This window comes from Syngnathus typhle, linkage group LG4, assembly GCF_033458585.1.
Source record: "Syngnathus typhle isolate RoL2023-S1 ecotype Sweden linkage group LG4, RoL_Styp_1.0, whole genome shotgun sequence".
Taxonomy (NCBI): domain Eukaryota; kingdom Metazoa; phylum Chordata; class Actinopteri; order Syngnathiformes; family Syngnathidae; genus Syngnathus; species Syngnathus typhle.
The window spans coordinates 18,731,834-18,746,858 of NC_083741.1; the positions used below are offsets into that span (position 1 = coordinate 18,731,834).

The 15,025-nt window shown below is 40.4% G+C and overlaps 1 protein-coding gene across 1 annotated transcript in view; it reads right to left on the minus strand.

Moving 5' to 3' along the window:
* Positions 1-12,969: 12,969 nt before the first annotated feature.
* Positions 12,970-15,025, minus strand: part of cd276 (CD276 molecule) — a 46,570-nt gene continuing 44,514 nt past the window's right edge. Inside the window, exon 8 of the mRNA XM_061275964.1 lies at positions 12,970-13,719. The gene's annotated coding sequence lies outside the window, so the exon portion shown is untranslated. The remainder of the gene's footprint in view (positions 13,720-15,025) is intronic.

Here is a 15,025-nt window from a genome sequence, read left to right on the forward strand (position 1 = left end):
TGAGAAATTTAAAATGATTTTCAGTGCGATTTATAGTCTGAAAAATTCGGTAATGGCTGAGTTTGTTTTTCATTCAAATAGTGAGATGGAAAAAAAAAAGAAATATTTCCGTGGTCTTTCGGCTTTTCTTTTATTTGTCAACGCATTTGGTGGAGGCCTGAGAGCTGTCAATTTTTTTGTTTGTTTGATCGTTCTCTATCGTCTCCCAGGCACGACTCGCCCTGAGAAACCATCAGGCCTGTCAAATAAAAACTTTTATCTCCTAATTCTTCCGGGGACTTAAACCTTTAAGACTCCAAACTTAGTAGTAAAAATCCCCCCATGGCCCTGCCCATCTTAGTTTATTTTACGAGTCCTCATCGGGTTTATCACAGTGTAAACAAAGCTAAAACAGTACCCTGGTGGAATTTGGGAAGCCACACTTTTACAAGCCGAGATGGGGTTTGGGCCCATTGATTATTGCAATGATTGTAGCAATGTTCTCCTGATGGTGGTGACGTATCACGGGGACTTGAACACTGATGAAGGCCAGATGTCTCCTTCGAACGTGGGCCAATAAGTGCCATATTTACTTGTATCATTTGCTGTAATTATCCTCCCACTGGCATGATAATGATGCAGTGCTTCCCCCCGCCCCCCGTGAAAAGTTAGAACTCATCAACGAATTGGCTCACACTTGGTGAAGCAATTTAGAATTAATAATCCTCCCCCTTTTTGCACATCGTGCAACTCGAATCGACAATTTCCTCCGATAATTCATGAGAATACTTAGCGATGCTGTAAACGAGCCACAATTGTGAGAAATAATTTAACAGTGGAATGTAACTGAGAAGGATTTGATCCAGATTGTACCAAAGCTGTCCAAAGTTACTCCGGCTTGTGCTGCAACAGTCACCATACCAAAAACATGAGTGGATTTGTTTCTCTCAGCATTCACAAAATGCCACAAATGAAATGCCAACTAGCATTCTTCTGAATGCTTGATTGACATTTAAATTCTCAGCGTGATCATATTTCAACATTTACAAAAGTTATTTTTTCCCATTAGTGTCATCCAGTATTCCCATCCTAATTATTTTCATTACTTATAATGCATTCACAGAAAAGCAATTTTTTTTTAGCATTAGTGTGAATCCTCAACATTCATACACAAATTTAAAATAATGTCTCAGCATTATTCTAGATATGCAAAAAAAATGTCTCTAAACTTTGACATATTAACCATTTTTGATGCACCGTTTGTGGATGCATATTTCTCAGATGACTTGACTGTTTAGAATCAATGTCAGTGTTTGTCTCTTAGCATTCACACAAAAGCAGTTTTTAATGGAAATGCTGGTGGTGTCTCACCAAAACGCAGCGATACTGATGTTTTTCTCTCAATCAGTCTCTCAATCAGCATTCAGCTTTTTTGCGGGGATGCACAATTGCATATGTACGAATGCTATTCCAATCCGAATTTATCCCCGCTCTATGAAACCTGGCACATTGCCTTGGGAAAGGCACATTATAGCATTAATATTTAAAGTCACGCGCTTTCTTCCAACTCTTCTTTTTTAAAGAGCCTGCAGGACATTGAAGTTAACAGTTTCTATAAAACACTCCAACTCGCTTTCTTTGTTAAACGTCTCCAATTGCAGCTATTAATATTTACACATCTTCCATTTGCAAAAGGTCGCCAGCCTGCGTGAGCAGATGGAGGCCAGTCAGAATGCTGCCATGCCATGGGGACGCATGCTGGAAAATTGAGTTACAAAATGAGGTGAGCAAAATATTAGATACAGCCGTGCCACTCGAACACAATAAACACATTGTAGCCGCTAATAACACTGTTGGGCTCTTTTGGCAAAATCCATCCTTGAAGCCAGTTTCATTTTGCAACATGACATTTGGCAGGATTGTCTTTCATGAGCAGATCTATTAAAAAAAAAAAAAGACACACAAGTTTAGTTGTGTTACTGAGATTCCAACCGTCCATTCAAATCTCGAATTATCCTGCTAACAAACAGATGGCAGAGAGACACCTGCACAATGCTCTATTGTCTTCATTACACTTTTATTGAGAGTCATAATAGAAATGTTCCCTGCACCCCGTAATCATCTGCCCATAAAGTATAAAGTACTTACTTCAATTCACTTACTTAAGCCCAGAATAAAAAAAAAAAGACACATTCCTATGAGTCCATCTGTAAAGTCTTCATCCTCCTCATTCACGGATGTGACCTTCTCATAACACGCAAAAAAAAATACATCGGGCTGTGGGACGGCCCCGGAAGCAAATTCACATGGCCCACGAGCTGGCACGTGAACACAAAAGTGGAGGGCCCAGAGAGACACTTTGGGTGTAATGCACAACAGAAACACTGGAGAACATTAATAACACCACTTTAACTGGGCAGCTGAGAGTCGCGCACACGTGCAGAGTGGCACTCTGGCAAGGAGAGCTACTGCTGGTTGATGAGCCGGCAAGGAGGAGGAGGAGGAAGAGGGACACATGCCAGGATTTCAGGTACACACACACATTGGCAAGCAAGAAAGAAACACTCGAGGAAACAAGTTAACACATGGAGGAGACAGGCGCAGTCACACTAGAGGTTATGTTTGTGGTTGTGTGTGTTTCTTCAATCGTATGTTTTCCATAGACGGTCAAACTTTAGTCAGGCAAAACCCGTTACGTTTGGCGACAAATTGTTTTCTTCTAATACTGGTCTAGAAAAGTCTTTCATCCAAATATTTAATGTAATCCTGACTATACTAGAGATGTAAATTCGGGTTACATTGTTACATAATTCTGCTGTTGTTCCTAATGGTGCAGATTCAGAAATGTTCGATTATCTTTAAGTGAAAAGCAGGGCACAAGAATGTAGAGCAAGAGTATTGATTATAAGTCTTGATTAATTGATTGCTACAAGTTCGATCATTGGAATGGAATTGAATTGTGGAGTTGCTAAAACTTTAAACCAAATTGGGTTCACAACTTGGCTGCAACCAGCACAGATGTTCATTCACTGCACAAATTTGCCATCTGGGGAAGAACAACAACAAATGCTTGTTCTTTATCAGCACCAGGATTTAATTCTTTAGATTTTTGTTGTGACAATTGTTGGATTATGTTGATCAAACTCTACACGGGACCCTCAAAACACCGAGTAATTTGGAACGAGATTGTTTATACACACCTTTTTGTGACATTTTTGTTCGCTACTCTAACTTTTAGATGACGTTAATTTCTAGAGCGACGAAGAACAGCAACTGGGAAGGAAACATTAAAACTTGGCATTTGGGAATTACCTTCCACACGAGTGGTGCCGTTATGACTCTGATACGGCCTCGGAAGCCGTAAAACTCCCGTGTGGACTTTGTCACCCGTCATTCTAGTTGGAACCACTGTAATTCTCATATCAGGGGTCTGACTATTTTATAAATTGTTAGTCGTAAGAGGCCAGTTCAGACTTTTCTATTTGAGATGAAAGTCACGCTATACAGTAAATAAGAATCCAGCCCTGAGCTGAACTTTTCTGCTTGAGCTTGAAATGAAAGGTCGCAGGTCGGCCGCTCGCCTTGAAGGCTTTTTAGTTTGGTGAAGTGCTCGTAAGGGGAGGCGCTTGTAGGGAAAGCGCTGGGTTCTTTCAGACTAAGGCCTTTCTCATCAGGTATGACAAAATGACAATGTGCTAACAAAAACAAAGACGTATTTCATGAAAATTTGCTGATGCGCCGTATTGTTTTTATCACTCATCTGTTTGTTGTCGAAGGATTATGTAAAACCAAAATTGATTTCTCCAAAGCTTGAAAGATGTTGCATTTTGATGAGGCTCTGGATAAGTGACTTAGCAGTCAGGTCTGCCTTTTTCCATTTTCATATGACCCAGGAAGCTAGCAAATAGATGAACGAACAAATGTAACACACTTGTTTTCTCTTTTTGCTATTTGGAATGTGTACATGCATATATTTGGCACTTGCAAAACGGTAAAACTTAAATTAGTTTTTTTTCTTAGGCAAAAAAGTTGTTTCTCTCTCTTTAAACATGGAAGTAGCCTGCTTACTTACTGTGCGTCACAAAATTTTTATAAGCCAAATTTGTTTTTCACTCTGCTTAAGACATGCTGAGACTGTTTCCACTCATAATGAAAAATGGGGCGGTCAGCCTTGATGCCCCGGTAAGTGTCTTGTTTCCTCTAGTTACTATTTTACAGGAGGCATCCAAAGCAAGGAGAAAATAATGTTTTTTGCCGGAAATGTGCTACTTTTAATATCGTAACATTACGACGAGGACATTGTGGCAATGTCCCCCCCCACACACACACACACACACACACACAATACAGACAGACTTCAGCACATTCTGAACCCATCACCTCTTTTGAGTCAAAGAGCAGCTCGAGTAATCTCCAGCTCACCCATGACCCAAATGAGGACAAACGGAATAAAAAAAAAAAAATCAAGCTAGGCTTCTTTTTGTGCGCTTGGCCCATCACAGGTGTTTGCTTGAGGGCCGTAATGACTCCATCCCGCAAAGGGCCAACGTAATCACAGCATGGGAGCAGTATTTATCACATGGACTAACTGTGCACCCCTCTCCTGACACTGGAGCAGACTTTATCCCTCCAAGCCATCTGCACAAGAGAGAGCACCATGCACAGAGTGACCATAAAAATCCGACATTCACCCGAGCATGTAATATAAGACTCCCAACCATGGAAGGGATTATGTATTCTGTACGGGGCTTGCACGTAGAGTTCTGCGCGGAGATTTAGCGCCGATCTTCAAGAGGAACCTGAGCAAATAATACACACACTCCATCAAGCCATTATCCTTAGACCACACCGGGAGGTGTAGCTCCACATTTCATATTAAAGGGAAAATCAATAGTTCCCCCCCAAAGAGGGTTACAGCCTCTAATAGTACTGTACTTCCACTTTACATCACAGTTTGGCTTTCTTTCAGCACCTTCTGACTTTGTTTTTGGGGAGGGGTGTTTAGTTTTTGCATTTGGGCAATAGTGATCTTGCCTCACAGTTTGGAACCTGTGTGGATTTCACTTACTGGTTGTCCGTCTTAATGGATGTTATTTGTAAATTTTGAAGTCATTTAGTAAGTGCTCAACAGATCTACAAGATTCATACTTATTTCAACCTATCCCAGCTGTCAATCAAAATCTGATTACTCACGTCCGTCTCGACTGACAGTGCAGTAGTTAGGTAGGCGTGCAAATTGCAAAAACAATTCTATTTATCCTCAGTTAAATAGAAACGTGACAGGAATATTTCAAGGCTGAAAAGATAAAAAATGAGCACAATCTCTAAGTAGCAACTGTTTGCCGGGAGCTATTCGTTCCAACAACTTGTGGAAGATTTCAGCATCTCACCCACTCAGAAAGAGGCATATTGAAGCCCACTAAGTTCGACATTTCATTTTCACCGTAGCTATTTAAAGCTGTCCAACCAAGACCACGGCCTCGTGCGTGACCAGACAGTGACTGTGTAGGTCAACAGGCTTACAGGAAAAAAAAAAGGTTGTAGGAACCAGCCTGTGAGGCATGAAGGCCTGGTCAAGCATTTGGCAAATTGGATGGTCTTGTCTGTGGACGATTTCACAGTCACCTTAGACATATTGTACTTTGTGAAACTAAGTGGCTACATGTTATCATTACTCGACCGTCCGTCCGTCCGTCCATCCATCCATCCATCCATCCATCCATCCATCCATCCATCCATCTATCCATCCATCCATCCATCACCATTTGCTACACCCAGTAATAATCCTCCATACATTGTCAGCTTTTTAAACGTACAAACTATTCAACATGTGCGAGCTCCACTGCACTGGCCATAAGGCAGGAATCCCTAATTACAGCCTTGCAGGGGCTTTGCTTATCATCAGCGCTGTTTTGGTGTTTGTGTGAAATACTCCCAACACAGCCTTTGATGTAATTACTTTCCAAACGGCTTCCCCTCCAGCCAATATTCCGTTGGAAATTCACGGCCTTGGCTCGTTTGCCACGTCACCGGAACACCCGCGTTTGTCGCTGGCTCGCCTGCAGGGAGCACACATGCTGCACATACACTCGTACTAACACCGCAGACAACAGGTGCACTGAGCATTCACATTATACAAGGTGATATCGCTCAGAATAGAATCCAAGTGGATGATGTTGACCTTTTTTGGACATGCAGTAGCACATTAGGACATTGTGGCAGGAAAACGTTTGCTATTCAAGTGCTTTGATGTCATATGGTTGAAGGAAGTGAGTTCACAAATTTAGTAAAGGAAATGTGTTTTTCCGTAAATCAGCATTTTAAAATTGTTTTCCTTGTACTAGTTCAACATTATTACCGTAAAAAAGTTTTGATCTCAAGCCCTCGTTTTCGTGAAAGTGTGCGGGTTTTTTTTTACAATAGTGACTATTCTCGTTAAATTTCTCATATTTGTTCTGATAATGTTTCACAATCAATTAAAATCGCAATGTTTTTTTTCTATTGTGCGTTTTTTTTCATAATCGTACAAATGTCATGTCAAGTTTTTTCTCGTAACTCAAACTTTACACTCAAACACCATTCTGAATAATGATTATTTTGCAATAACTTTACATTCATGAACACCATTCTGAATAATGATTATTTTGCAATATCATTTTTGCCATTCTTGTAATGTGCTAATACTTTTGTTTTTCCCATAATGTTGACTTCTTTTCTCATCATATGCTGACAATAATACACCAAAAACGATCGCATCTGTAAGAAAAAACATAGTAGGCACTATAAATAGAATTGTTGTATTATTTATAAATGTATGCAACCTTTAAAGGTGATATTTGTCAACACCGGTTCTCGGGATCCATATTTCCATAATGATTTGCTCACAAGGACCTTTACATATGGGAGCCGCATGCATTTTTCACCCATTTTTTCTATTTCTGACTCCAGCAGAAACTTGCTGTTGACACATTGTATATGTATCACCACTTGCATGGTTGTTATATAATATTCTTCCTCTACTGTTAATGCAAGGCAGTTCATTTATTATTGTATTATTTATTTTTCTTTAGTAAGCCTCAGTGCAATAACACAGCAAGGACGCTAATGAGCTGTAGCACGCTAATACATCTGAGGTCACGTCAAGGCACTCTTGTCGTAACAACTTGTACGTCTAAGTCACCCCATTAAAACTACCAAATAAATTTTCTCTGTCTTTTTTTTTTTTGATAATCATACTGTACGACATTCGGCCCAGACCCAAAAGTCGTCGTAGTGCAACGTCTGAAAACTTCTTGCCGGCCTTTTTACATCTGACGGCTGGCAGCGGGCCTCCCAATTCACTCTAGCAGACGTCCTCAGACGGGCATTCTTTTGTCATGCATGGTGACGCAGGCTCATTAAGACCAGGGCATCGTTAGCGGGCAACGGCGTACATCACGCCCAAATGTGGCTCCGCCTCAGGGCAAGGAGAGAGGAAATAGGGTTTGCTAATGACAGACGCGTGCAGAGTATCGATCGCGGCTCTGATTTTAAAGACACCGATTTTAAAGACACCGTACGTAACATTTTAACTTTAAAATGTTATTAAAATAACTTGTCATAAGAAAATAAGACTTATTGGAATAAAAACAATGTATTCTCATATGCCAACTTCAAATTCATAAAATATTATTTCTATTTAATTCATTTAATGATCTCCCATGAGCTTTTATTCTTTCTGTTGTGGCGGTCATAGGGAATGAGCAGTTGTCCTTGAGAGAGTGTGTGTCGTCTCTATAATTTGTCAAATGTTGTTACTTTGACGCTGATGTGCTCGGACGTGTTCATCAATCATCAACCATTGTGGAGAAGGCGCTAATATGCTAACGAGTCATGCAAATAGCAATTAAGATTGCATGCAGCATTTTAGCATCATCATCGCACAGTTTGTATTTGGGTATTGATTGAGTTTGTGTGCATATATATGTATTCATAAACACACACACTCACACCTGTGTATGCAGATTATTCTTTAAATGCATGGCTTGTCCACGCCCATATTAGCAGGTGTGCGCCACTGCTTATGTAGTTACGCAAATCACTAATTATTTTGATTTCATGCTTGTTCATGTGTAACTGTAATATTGCACATCACACCTCCATGCAGTTGTCACAGTGTTAGATTAATGACTTTGTCGTAATGGGCCCACTGGTGAGGAGTATAGTTGTCGAAATTTAATGATTGTTACCTCCCAGTCCTACACTCCTACAGTATTATTTATTTTATATCCCATGGACCAATCAGATGAAAAATTAACTTTTTGGAAGGTGTGTGTGTCTCATTACATCGTGTAAATGTAACATGTACAGCATTTCAGATAAAGAACATCATCCCAACAGTCAAACGTGGTAGTGGTAGTGTGGTAACCACGGGTTGCCCTGCTCCTTCAGGACCTGGACGACCTGTTATGAACATGATTTTTGCATTTTACCAGAAAATCCTGAAGGAGAATATTTGGCCATCAGTTGTTCAACTGAAGCTGAAGCGCACTTAACTTCTGCGGCACAGCAACAAAAATATCTCCACAGAAATGTGAAAGACTAATTGACAATTAATAATGTTATGTTTACTATATGTCTGTCTGAGATAAAAAAAAAAAAATAATACCTTGGTGAAACTGGAAAAAATAAGAAGATTGCAAATACTTTTACTATTAATAATTGCACACAGCAGCTACATAGTCATAAACTATGCCATCATTGGCCAGTATCTTACTCTCTAAAAATTAATCCAAAGCACATTGCTAATCCAAAAGCATGTGCCCCTTTGGAAGTAGATGATACAGAATGGATTTACCATGAAGACATTGCAAATCCGTTTGCTCTATCAGTAACATCACGCGCGCGTGTAGCATGATGCTAATGTGTAACATTTACAACAAAGCAGAGATACTATAGCAAAGAGTGTCCTTTTTTTAAACTGTTGATATATGTCTCACAAGGTAGTGATCTTTATTGCCCTCTTAATTTCCCCAAAGCCATAAAATAATGCACTAACAGAAACACGGAATCATAACATTAAGTGCAAGTCATTTTCCTAACTTTTTCATCACAATGAGTTGTGGAAAAACGCAACGACAATAACAAGGGCGTTGAGGGACGTTTGACAGCCCAGAGGCAATTTGTCAGGTAACGTCCTCACAACATGGCCGCCTCACTTCACACAGGAAATGATTCATCTGCATCCTGCAGCAGCAGAGAACCAAGCCGCTGAAAATTACCAACAACTTATCTGGCCAATAAGTTCTAATCAGACAGCTGCCGTTTGGCGCACTGTAAACAAAAGTAATTACAGTAGATGTGATGGATGGAGAGAATAAGACGCTTTTGTGCGTGCTCAGGAGCAGCCTGCTGCTTGCTACTCTGTGGAGCAGAACACTTTAATTAGGGACAGCAGCATTCAATGAGCCTGACCAAGCACATGTTGCTAAAATAAGACTCTCACTTCATTTTGGGCCTCCCCGGTGTCCCTCACAAAAACATCACTATCACTTTCTAGGCTCACGCAGCACTTTAGAAACTGCAGTTATCGCTAGCTATCATAGCCTTACTCCGTTTTCATACTTCCGATGCTCGTTTGAGCGGTTGGTCGATAGCCTTGATAAACAACTTTGCATTTATGTCGAGTGACTCGTCATTTTTCCACTTCTTGGTGCTACTTTCGGCCTACTAGTATCGTCAGCCGGTCATTAAAGATATCAAATATCTATCCTAATCTTCAACCAGCTTCAACATCTTTGATATTCAGCGTAAGGTACATGAACTAATATACTTTGTGACCATTACATTAGTGTACATTTAGCACACTATTAGAATTACTAAGGCACACTAGGTGATGCTTAAAATTTGTTTCATGAACCAGTTATATTTTATGTTCAGCACATGACCAGTAACTTGGGTCAAATTCACCCAACTTCTTGGGTAGGTCCAGTTTTTACATTAAAGAGTGTATGTTAATACATTGGATTGGGAATTCATGAAATTCAGAAATGTTCTCCATTTTCACGCGGTCCATATCGACCCAGTTGTGATGTTTTGGTTCGAAAAGTGAGTCATGTTGGTGTTTCTGATGTGTAAATGAAGGGATTGATGGCGTCCGTTGGCTAGCAAAACAAACGGACATGATGCAAACCGCAGTCAACAGTTTCAAAGGGCGGTCTCGACCTACTTTGCCCTTGTTTTGTCTTTCAGTAGAAATAGAACAGTACATCTTTGTATGAATCTTTATTCCAACAAATGTTACTTGTGATATTTCAACGTGCCTAGTAGGCTTGCCCAACCTTTTGGCTTCATTTGTTTCCACTTCTGTGCATCCTCATCTTAAAAAAACAAGGCTGTAGGTTTGCAACCATGTGACTTGATGTTGGATACATAGAGATTACGCTTTAATGAATTGTTTTTATTGGCTTGAATGGAAATGGTTAATGTATATTGATCTGGTGAATTCAGTTTTGAAATACATTCAGCTCGTTCAGGTAGCACAAGTCATTGACTCATAATCACAGTTGAGTCATTTTTAGTCTATGTACGAGCGGGTTGGTTTGTATTTGGTTTGGTGAGTAATTCTTTGGAACATTTGAAATCACAAATAATTGGTCCTTTTGTGTGGTTTAGCAGCTTTTAGCTGGGGGCTTCTTTGGCTTTTCCAATGAGGAAACTTACTGTGAATTCCAAAGCAAATTCACAGCCTGAACGCTTGCTTCAGTGTGTCATAAAACAGCGTGCTTATTAGCAAGTTCAGTCGAAAAAGTATCGCTCTGCCACAGTTGCATTCGCTGCTTTATGCGCTGCTCCATCCTCTGCATACTAACTACGCCATCAGGACTCCTCGGGGGGAATAAAAAAAACGTTAAAACGCCGCTCCTGAAGTGGCGAACAAACCCGGGCAGATCGTAAAAATGATGCAAGGGGCGCGTCGGGAGATCTGCTTGTTTTTTTTGGGGGGGGGGTTGTTTTTTTTCTTTGCTGTGTTTACACGCAATGTAAGTGGCCAAAGCCAAACCTATTTACATGCACTTTAACGGCCTGTGATGGAGAATCCGCCGTTGCCATGAATAAACTATTTGCACATTGGCATTAACTCGTGTCCCTGTAGCTATTTCTCTTTATTCCCTTATTTAATTTGCAATGGCTTCTCGTTAGCGATTAGCACGTCGTATTGGAAGCACGTGTGCGCTTTGAGTCCAAGGTACTTGGAAGCGCTTGCTGACCTCTGCTGACTTGTGAAAAGGTGCCTGCGAGAAAAAGTCGAGATTTGCTTTTACTGAAGCTTTCAATTATTTTGTTGGAAAAATAGATGATTCGTGCATGCAGTTGAATTAAGGAAAGAAAATAGCACACTTTACATGCCTCAGTGATGCTATTTTGGTTAGCAATGGGCTAAGCAAAGATGTCAGTGGAAAACGACTTTTTTTTTTTAATGCGAGTGCGGTGTAGTCCTTTATGCAATTTCGTTTGACCCACCCAGGCTGAGTCATCACATCGTTCTATTTGCTCAAACTTGCTTGCTGAGTTTGCTCAGTTTGTCGCTTTTAGTCCCCCTCCAAAAAAAGAATTGTTTGCAATGACAATATGGTCATAGTGCACAATGTTTGTAAGCTCGGACCCAAACAAAGTGAGCTCACACTGAGGATATCCAAACATTAACATTCACTGTCTGTCAGCTTTGGCTTGAAAACTCATTTTAACTTGAGAAGCGTGTTGTGTTAACACTTGAAAAGGCGCTACTATCAGCTGTGAGCAGCCTCAAAGTCTCTATTTGTCTTTGAGATCAAATTATAATTAATAAACCTATAGTGAGAGGCTACATTGAATTAAAAATGTATCCTCAACTAGACTTTTTGTGCGGATAAATTACAATTCATTATAATCCGGTATATTTTACATCTGATGTTGATTTAGGGCTGTAGAAACCTAACGATCTGCTAAAAAGGGTGCCAAACATCAAGACTTGCCTTTCCTTCCTCTAATCCCTCACCAGAAGCTCCCGAATTAGAGTGAGAGGCCACCCAAGCAACTATTGGGCCAGCAGCCACTAATCTGTAATTTAATTTCCAGCGGGTGTGCAGGCCATGAGGACACCCAGCAAGGTCAAGGGCTACTGTGCACACAGCCTCGTGTGGTTTTGCTTAGGGACTAGGATGTGTGCGTGAGTGTGTGTCTAAGGGAGGTTTACTTTTTGATGGGGGTGTCACGCTTTTCTCTCTGATTTATGCAAGGTAGCTATGTTGCTTATGATGACTAACAAACAAATCAGAGAGCCTGATAGTGATCCTGAGCATTTGAATGAAGTGACAAAGCCTGGTTACCTTGCTGCCTATGACACTACCTTGACCTTCTTCGCATGGACTCCCATTTGTAACTGGATTTAGGTTTTCAAACTAGGGTTTAAAACTATGGTTAGGGTTTCAAGCTAGGGTTTCAAACTAGGGTTAGGGTTTCAAACTAGAGTTTGAAACTAGGGTTAGTGTTAGGGTTTTAAACTAGGATTAGGGTTAGGGTTTTAAACTAGGGTTAGGGTTTCAAACTAAGGTTAAGGTTTTAATTAACAATATGGAAGCATTAGTATTTAAAAGAAAATACTATATATAGTAAGGCTTTTTTATGGAGAAAAAAAGATCATTTTCTAATGAAAAAAAGACCATGTACAGTAAGGCTATTTTATGGAGAAATAAAAAATGACCATTTATAGTCATTTTGTTTTAATGAAAAAAGACCACGTATAGTAAAGCTTTATTCTATGGAAAAAAAAATGACCACAGTAAGTATAGTAAGGCTAGCAAAGCCTTTATTTTTTTTCTAAATAAAATAATAACTATGTTTAGTCGGGCTTTTTTAATGAAAAAAAAGACCATGTATAGTTGGACTTTTTTAATTTAAAAAAAACAAGTAAAGTTTAAATATTTTTTCCAAGTTTTTTATGAAAATTTCTATGAAGAAGAAAAGCCCATGTATTGTAAGACTTTTTTTTTTAATGAAAAAAAGGTCAGGCTTTTTAATGAAAAAATGTCCATGTATAATAAGGCTGTATCTCTAATACAAATAGGCACAATGCTGGCATTCCTACTTAAACCTTTGGCACAGAGAAAACTCTCGTAAACCTAGAAGGTGAAAGCCCACATCTCATTGACAATTTCAAGCAACCGGCTGTAGTCTCGCGTTCATTGAAAACAATGCGTTATACAAGGCTGTCGGGCTGTGCCCATGCACCATTTGCAGTTTGCTAGAGCTTAGCCGACATTCAATTACAATCACTTCCACTTCCAGGAGATAGCAGAGGGGGGACCGAGAGCAGGCGCTGACAGATAGTGGTTACCAGGGAAACAGACGCTAATTAGTGAGCGCGAGAATAAGGCTCTTCTCTAATGGGAGAGGCAACTTAAAAAAGATCTAACATGTTTTTTGGTTTTTTAAAATCGGTCTTTTGTATTGAAAATGACCAACTGTATTGCATTCACAGTGGTTGCTGGTGGACCAGGCCAGGAAGGGCTTGAGCACATAGTTACGTGTGATGGCCACTCGAGGGAGATTCACACGCGAAGACGTTGACGATGTTGCACTTGTCTTTCGCCCGGGCTGTGACGAGGACGCCGTTATAGTTCACAAAGGATGCCGAAAACAGTCATCAGGTAGATGGATTCTGATAGTTGGAGTAGAATTACCCCCCTGACTCTTTTCATTTCGGCTGCCCGTCTGAAACCCCTGAAAGAAGAAAAAGATGGTGAAATTTAGCAGACTAGCTTTGAAAGATGCTGGTCATGATAACATAGGCATTTTAAAAATATACGGTTCACATAAAGTTCTACTTTTGTGGTCACTTTTGGCCAAATGAAACCGGAGAATACAATATTTTTCAATACTTCGTGATTCTCTGGGACTCGGTCGAGGCCCACTCTGCCCCTTGTCCATACAGAAAATGGATTGATAGCTTGTTGTGAAGTCATCATGGATCATCAAATCAATCCGTAGCAGCCCGTTCTTGTGGCGAGGGATCCCATCAGACCGAGTAAATGTACCAGCGACAAAATTCTTCCAATGAATTTAAATTGAGAGTAAAAAAACAGCTCCCAATTAGAACAGGGTGTGTGCAATTTGCAAGTATTTCTAACGTTTATCAGCTTCTATGTGAATGCGTTTGAAGGTTTGACATTTTAGAGCTCCAAGCAGTACCCTCAGGCTTTGGAATCACGTCAGCCTGCCCGACACGTAATAGTCGTCTCAATTAGAAAGCGGGCATGGCTGGCGAATATACTGTAAGTGTTTCTGTAGTCATTGAAAATCTGGCTTCAAACGGGCAAAGATGTCTCTAGCTTCCCTCGAGCGGGCTTAAGCCGTTCAAAGTTCTCGTATATCTAAATCAAAAGGGATCGGTGACGGGTTTAGACAAGCACAACCGAGGTCTTAATGCAGAACACCATCTCCTGTGCAATGTGGCAGAGATTATTAGGCTCCCTTGCTGCACTTAACGTTTACCATCCCGAAAAGGAAGCGGAATGAAACTGTTGCTCTGCTCGTTGGCGACTGAGTGTTTTCATTTAGGAAGCCATGCATACACGTCCCGCCGAATGACTTGAATAACGTATCGGCAAAGACGGCGTAGTTAACGCAAAGGGCTTAATGAAGGCCTCAAACCGGTTTCTCACACTGTTAGAGGTGCTGCTGGCAAGACACAAAGAATTATTCCCGATTATGCAAACAGAATTTTAACTCGTTGCAATTGTGCCAAATGTGAAATTGAGTAGAGATATTCAGCATTGTCATTGTCAACACAAAGGACAACAAAACACATTTTATCAGTAATATGATGTCATCCCCATTATGGCAATCTGAAAAAGTTGACTCAAGGTACCTGGATTATTTTCTTTACTTCGAAATCTTAGATAGAGAGTTTATGTCTCTGGTGGGAGTGTCCCTTGGGGGTTGTCACATAAGGATCGCTGTTGTTGTTGTTGCTGCTGTCAGGTGTGGCCGATAAAAGACGATGATAACCCCCAGGAGACAAACCTAC